The 7121-nt window shown below is 50.8% G+C and overlaps 1 pseudogene; it reads right to left on the reverse strand.

Annotated features, from left to right (window-relative positions):
• Positions 1-5152: 5152 nt before the first annotated feature.
• LOC114687830 lies at positions 5153-6334 on the reverse strand (annotated as a pseudogene).
• Between the last annotated feature and the right edge of the window lie 787 nt (positions 6335-7121).

Below are 7121 nucleotides of genomic sequence, written 5' to 3' on the forward strand. Positions count from 1 at the left end.
ATTAGGAAGCAGGCAAGAGAAAGACTCAACACAGGGGAAGGGGAACACCCACGATGCCACCACCTTTCTGCACCATGATTCCCTCTCTTCACTGACCCCTCCCTATTCTGCTCTGGAAGAGCCATGTCCAAATGACTGCCCAGTCCTGTTAATGGCAGTTCAACCCTGTTATCTCCCAGCTTCTTTTAGAACTGATTCTGGACCCCCAAATCAGACTGTTCAACATGCAATTCACTCAGAGTTCACGCTGGCCAGTTTGAGGTCCATTTGACACAAGCTAGGGTCGTTTGGGAAGAGGGAACCTCAATTAAGAAAATGTTCATACTAGATCAGCCTGTGGGCAAGCCTGTGGGGGCATTTTCTTGACTGATGACTGACGTGGAAGGGCCCTGCTCACTGTGTGTGGTGCCATCCCTGGACTGGCCGTCCTGAGTGCTATAGGAAAGCAGGCCTGGTAAGCTGTGGAGAGCAAACGATAAGCGAGCATTTCTCCATGGCCTCTGCATCAGCTCCTGCCTTGAGTTCCTGCCCTGACTTCCATGGATGATGGATTACAAGATGTGAACTGAAATAAACTCCTTTCCCTTTTTTTGCTTTTGGTCGTGGTGTTTGATCACATCACTAGAAACCCTAAAACAGGGTTTGAAAGAGGTCTACACGCGGCCTGGAGCCACAGAGCCTGGGAACCTGCACCTGGGCTAAAGAATAAACCTGTGTGTCCAGTGTCCAGTGTGGCAGGTGCAGAAGCATGGCTCCACATTGTGGCCGGCAGCAGCCAGGTGAGTTCCCTTAATCTTCTGGGGGATCTCTATTCACGTAGCCAGGTCCTTGGCTGTACAGCAGAAAAGAATTTTTAACCAGGCACCGGGCGGTGAGCAGGCACAATATGCTAAAGAGGCAGAAGCAGGAAGATCACAAATTCTAAGCCAGCCTTTGCCACACTCTTGGCTGGTCAGATGGCTCAGTGAGCCAGGGGAGCCTGCCACCACCCCTGATGTCCTGAGTTCAATCCCCAGCGCACATTTGGTGGAAGGAGAGAACTGATCCCTATGGCCTGCACACGACACACATAAAAATAAATGAACTGGCGCTGGGCGGTGGTGGTGCATGCCTTTAATCCCAGCACTTGGGAGTCAGAGCCAGGTGGATCTCTGTGAGTTCAAGGCCAGCCTGGTCTGCAGAGCAAGATCCAGGACAGGCACCAAAACTACAGAGAGAAACCCTATCTCAAAAAAATAAAATAAAATAAAATAAAATAAAATAAATGAACTGTAAACATTTAAAAAGGGAATTTCACAATCAAGTTTATTTTTTAAATTATACTTATTCATTTATGGGGCCGGGGGTACTCACGCTACAGGACGCATGTAAGGCGGGAAGATAACCCAAGAGAGTCCTTTCTCCCCTTCCACCAAGTGGTTCCTAGGGTTTGAACTCAGATGGTGAGGCTTAGTGGCAAGTACCTTTACCTGCTAAGCCATCTCATTGGCCCTCACACTGGGGGCCCAGACTTTTCTTCTCCCGGCATGAGACTCCTGGGACTATTCTAATCCATTAGGACTTGTTGTTTTAATACTCTGATAGCTAAAGTGTCTCTTTAGGATCTATTCATTTGTGCCAAAGAAGCCTTAGGGAGGTGTGTGAGTGGGCCAAGATGGTACTGACCTGGTTCTGGCCCAACTGGCCCATCCCCCCAATGGCCATTGGTCCTGGCATTAGCATCCAGCATCAGCATCCAGCATTAGCATCCACTTTAGCATCCATTAGTTCCTTTTCGTCCTAATCACTCCAAATAGAAAACAGTGGAATGAATCAATCTGAGTCCAGCTTGAAGAAACACAGTTTTGGAGACAGTTATCAAGTCATCTGTGCCTCAAACAGCTGCATCACATGGAACTGTATCACGAGAGAACTGTATCCCCGGAGTTTTCTACACAACTTGCAAGCTCCCTAGAAGGGTCTCCTCCCTCCCTACCTCCACATCCACAATAGTTTACCACCTCTAGAACCTGGGGTGGGGCCTCTTGAGTCTCGCAAGTTTGCCAAGTCTCCCCCACCCTCCCTGAGAATGTTTCTGTCCTAAGGGAACAGCTACAGAATAGGCTCATTAGGGGGTGTGAGCTCAGCTTAAGGATGAGCAAACTCAAAAGGTAGGAAGTGACCTGTCTTAAATCAGGGTTTCTGTTGTTGCAACAAAACAACTCCGGGAATAAAGGGTTTATTCAGCTTACACTTCCACATCACTGTTCATCATTAAGGAAGTCAGGACAGGAACTCAAGCAGGGCAGGGACCTGGAGGCAGGAGCTGATGCAGAGGCCATGGAGGGGTGCTGCTGACTGGCTTGCTCCCCATGGCTTGCTCAGCCTGCTTTTTTATAGCACCCAGGGCTACCCACCTGGGGATGGCCCCACCCACAAGGAGCTGGGCCCTCCCCCATCCCTATAGCCAGATCTTATGGAGACATTTTCTCAACTGAAGTTTCCTTCTTTCAGAAAACTCTAGTTTGTGTGTCAAGTTGACGGAAGACCAGCCAGGACAGCAGCCCACCTCATGCCTTGCTGTCTGGGGCAGGGCTGTCCACAGAGTCCTCAAGAAGACTGGAGAAGCTGCAGCAAGGTGGACATTTGCTGCAGAACAGGGCCCTTCCAAGAGGCAGGGGCGCTGAACTGGTCCAGCCCGGGTAGAGTAAGGCCCCATTGTTAAGGAATATTACTTTAAGGTGTGTTACTTTTGTTATGTTGCATTTATTTAACTCTGTGAAGCTGTGTTACTGTGCCTGTCTAAAACTGATGGTCTAATAAAGAGCTGAACAGCCAATAGCAAGGCAGGACAGGGAAACTGGGGGGATCCAGCTCTGAGCTGCAGGGCTCTAAGAGCAGATACCGAGGAGCCTTCCCTGTGAGGTCAAGTGTACCTGCAGACTTGGTGTACCTGCCAAGTCTGATAGCCAAGCCAGCAAGTGTGACCACAGCAGTCAACACATGGATCTGGTGAAACCGATTCCGTGTCTGTGAGGCTCTGGCTGAGGAGGGGGGCAGAGGGAGGGGCTTCAGTCCCTGGCCTCTTATCAGATCCATATATTTCTTTTTTTTAAATGTGTGTGCATGTGTATGTACATGTTCATGTACACATGTGTGTGTATGTAAATGAGTGTGCCTACGAGTTCATATTTGTGTCCATGTGCATGTGGATACCAGAGGACCATCCGCGGTGGGATCCTCAGGGATGCTGTCTACCTCTTTTGAGTCTGGGTCTCTCATAGGACCTGCACTGACCAATTAGGCTAGACTTGCTGCCCAAGGTGCTGGAGAGGCAGTCCTTAGATACAAATTATCCTAGGTCCATCGTGTGCTATTGGCCTCTGTGAGGGTTCGGAAAACGCTGAAGAAGACCCCAGACTCAAATAGTATGAAAAACAGAGTGTTTATTCTGCAGAAACAGCCAGCATGTGGAGTCAACCATTTGTACAAAATGGCGGCCGTGGGAGGAGCTCCAGGGCTCCTTTTCCGCTAGGGGAATCCCAGGAACAGCTAGGTCATCTCAAACATAACTGGTGAAGCAGGCCGCAGTTACGTTAGCACATTTTTGATTGGCTGGGGTTCTAGTTTTTCTCATCTTTGCACATGCTTGGGTAAGTCTGGACATGTTTCGGGGGGATTATGGGAACTGTCTTTTTTGGTCACTGCCTTGAGATACTTGGGGTCTGGCTCAGGCCTCGTCCATGCTCTCTCCTTCATCCCTGCTGGTTGTAAAATGGGGAAGTTCACACCTCTCACCTCTATGGGAATCTGATGCCAAAATATGTAAAAGGATCTGCATCTCCGCCATCTCCACCCCACACAGGGATGTTCCACGAAGTGCTCTTGGTGAAGTGCCCTCAGAGACAGCCAGGTCCCCTGCAGGGACATACCCGGGTGAGGGTTAACCTTGTCAACTTGCTGGGATTTGGAATCGCCATGGTGGAAAGAAAACTCCCAGCACCTCTGAGAAAGAGTTCTCCAGAGTTAACCGATGTGAGAAGGCCGTCCCTAACTGTGGGAGGCACCGTTTCAGGCTCTGAGGCCTCAGACTGAATGAAAAGGAGGAAGGGAGCTGAGCACCAGCATCCATCCCCTTCTGCTTCCTGACTGTGGGCGCCATGGGACCAGCTGCCTCCCACGCCTGCTGCCGTGACTTCCCATCATGATGGGCTGTGGGCTCTCGAGACCTGTGAGCCACGGAGAACCTTCCCTTCCTGGAGTCATTCTTGTCCCAGCCATGAGAAGAATGACAGAGACATGTGGGTTCACAGGAGACCAAGCCACAGGAGGAACAGCCGGCCCTACCCTTCCACACACAGTCCTTCCTCACCACGCAGCTCAGAACCTCTGAAGAAAGGGTGCTTCTCAGTCCTGCTTGGACCAGCTCCTCAGCCAGCAGTTTTTATGAGGAATGGGGTGGGGGGCACTGGGCCAAAGCCCATCTGAGGGACTCAATGGCTAACGTATGGCCACGTGAGCATGAGGACCTAAGTTCAGAGCCCAACACCCACGTCAAAGAAAGCCTGTGGAGGCACACACCTGTAATCCTAGCACTGGGGAACACAGACAAGCAGATCCCTGGAGTTTGAAGGAGGGACATCAAGTCTAGAAGATTCTATGAGTTCTAGTTTCAGTGAGTGACTCTCTCAAAGAGCAGGCAGAAGAGTGATGGACAAAGACATCTGACATCCACGTATGTCCTCCACACATATTTTCTCTCCTTCACACATACATGTAGAACACACACACACACACACACACACACACTGTATGGAGCCAGGCTGGAGTCTCCAGTGGGCTGACATAATGGTACCCCAGTGACTTGCCAGCCAGGAGCAGGTGGTTATCAACATCCGAGCTTATCTTCTGCAAGGGAATGTCGGAGGTGCCAGGGTGGCAGGCTATCAGTACTTTCAGAGTTGAGCCTGGTGACAGGACCCTTAGGAAGGTGTCCCAGTGGGCCAGGATGGCACAAGGCTGGATCAGTCTCTTCTCACCCATCCCCCAACAGCCAGAAAAACCTGGTTTCACCATTCTGTTTCCCTTTTGGTCTGTTTCCAGTCAGTCCAAATTGAGAGAGCAACCACAGACCAAAGAAACAGCTCCATCCAAGTCCAGCTTGGGGGGGGGGGGGGGACACAATGACTTTTATTGGGGTCTCTTATAGGTTCTTATAGGTTCATAGGTGACTCAGGCAGCTTCATCACCAAGAAGCCCACCTCATCATGGTGACAACTCATCCGGCTGCGTCCCTGGAGTCCCCTCACAGCTTGTGGGCAGCTCCATCCAAGTGTCTTTTCTGCCCCTAGAAATAGTTCACTGATTCTAGAACCTGGGAAGAGGGCATCTCGAGTCTTGCAAGTTCACTCGGCCTCCTGCTCACTTTTGGAATGAAACACCTGCAGAACAGGGTCGTAAGATGGTCTGAGGTCAGTCTAAAATAAACAGCTCAAAAGGTAGAGAGAGACTTACCCGATGCATTGCCGTTGGCTCCTGAAGGCTGCTAGCACAGTCCACGGTGAGTCTAAGGTCATTGAGTGATGGGCAGTCAAAACACAGCAGAGTGCCTCCCAGCAACAGCAGCAGTGAGCTGGCCCAGGCTAAAGCGGAGTGAGGCACCCATCTCTGTTTTCTTCGTGGAACCCAGCAGTGGGTTGGAGAAGCCACGGCTGATGCTGTAGGAACACCCAGGACGTGGATATCAGCACCAGAAAGCCAACACCGAGGAATATCACACTGGCTGCCCTCATGATCTTGAGTACAATGGCCCTGCTCTTCACACACCTGATGCGTTCATCCCCAATCATGCACAGCAGCAAAACCTAGCCAGGTTCCAATGATGCAGGTGACCATGGAGACTCGAGCCACGCTGAGGTCCTGAGTTACTGCGGGCCGGATGCCATACAAGGTGCACAGTATCTGGTTGCTTTTCTCCACCTGGCATATGTGCCACAGGCCCTCGCCAATGCTGGCATCTGGGTTCGTCTCATCAGGAAATGTCACCTTCCAAAAGGGAGGATACAGCTCACGATGGCGCACAGCCAGCCCAGCGTAGCCAAGGAGAAGCTGATGGCCTCTTGCTCCATGCAGACCATGGTTCAGAGTCTGCTGGCGGCAGGACCAGGAAGAGTGAGGGGTCCGGTTCTAGAGACGCAGGGTTCCAAGAGCTGAGGATGGACTTTTAAAGTGTGTAAAGCAAGCCTCTCCCTGTGAGGCAGAGTGGCACAGAGCAAGAAAGGGATGCCGCTGCCACCAACGACTATCTCAGTTGAGTCAGATGTCCCAGGCTAGCAAGCGTGAGCACAGCAGTTGACACGGGATCTATCTGGTGAAACAGATTGAGCTTCTGTGAGGCTCTGGCAGAGGGTGGAGCAGAGGGAAGATCTTCACCCCTGGCCCCTGCCCTGACCAGATCCCTGTATTTCTTTTTCTTTCTTTCTTTTTTAATGTATGTGTGTGAACCTGAGCATGCTTGTAAACATGTGTGCCTGTTCCTGTGTGCATGCATACATATGTGTGCACTTGCATGTTGGGGATCTCATGGGTCTGGAGCTCACCAGTTAGGCAACTAGCTAGCTGGCTAGTGAGCCTAGAAATGCCTCATGTCTCCACCTCACTGCATTGGGGTCATGAGCAAACACCACCATATCCAACCTTTTTATGTGGGATCTGAGAATTGAACTCAGGTCCTCCAAGGTATACCCTCAACCCTGGATCTATGGAATTCTGAGCCCAGACCCAGTGAAATCACCTTAAAGCCTCAATCATGACCAAGAGTTTCCATCTAATATTAAGAAACCAGGAAACCCCCTCAGGCCAAGGGAATGAACCTGAAGGTCCAGCACAGAGATTCCCAGATAGGACAAGATTCTCCTGCAGGGTTTTCTGTCCTTCTTAACTTTCCCTCACCTTTTAGAAAAGGGGTGTGAAATGCAACCTTGAACTCACGATCCTCCTGCCTCCACCTCCCCAGTGCTGGACACACAAGTGTATACCACCAGGCCCAGAACTTTCCCCTTCTTTTTTGTTTTGTTTTTTGAGACTGGGCTTCTCTGTGTAGCCCCAACCATCCTGGAACTCACTTTGTAGACCAGGCTGTC

The sequence above is a fragment of the Peromyscus leucopus genome, chromosome 23 (assembly GCF_004664715.2).
Source record: "Peromyscus leucopus breed LL Stock chromosome 23, UCI_PerLeu_2.1, whole genome shotgun sequence".
NCBI lineage: Eukaryota > Metazoa > Chordata > Mammalia > Rodentia > Cricetidae > Peromyscus > Peromyscus leucopus.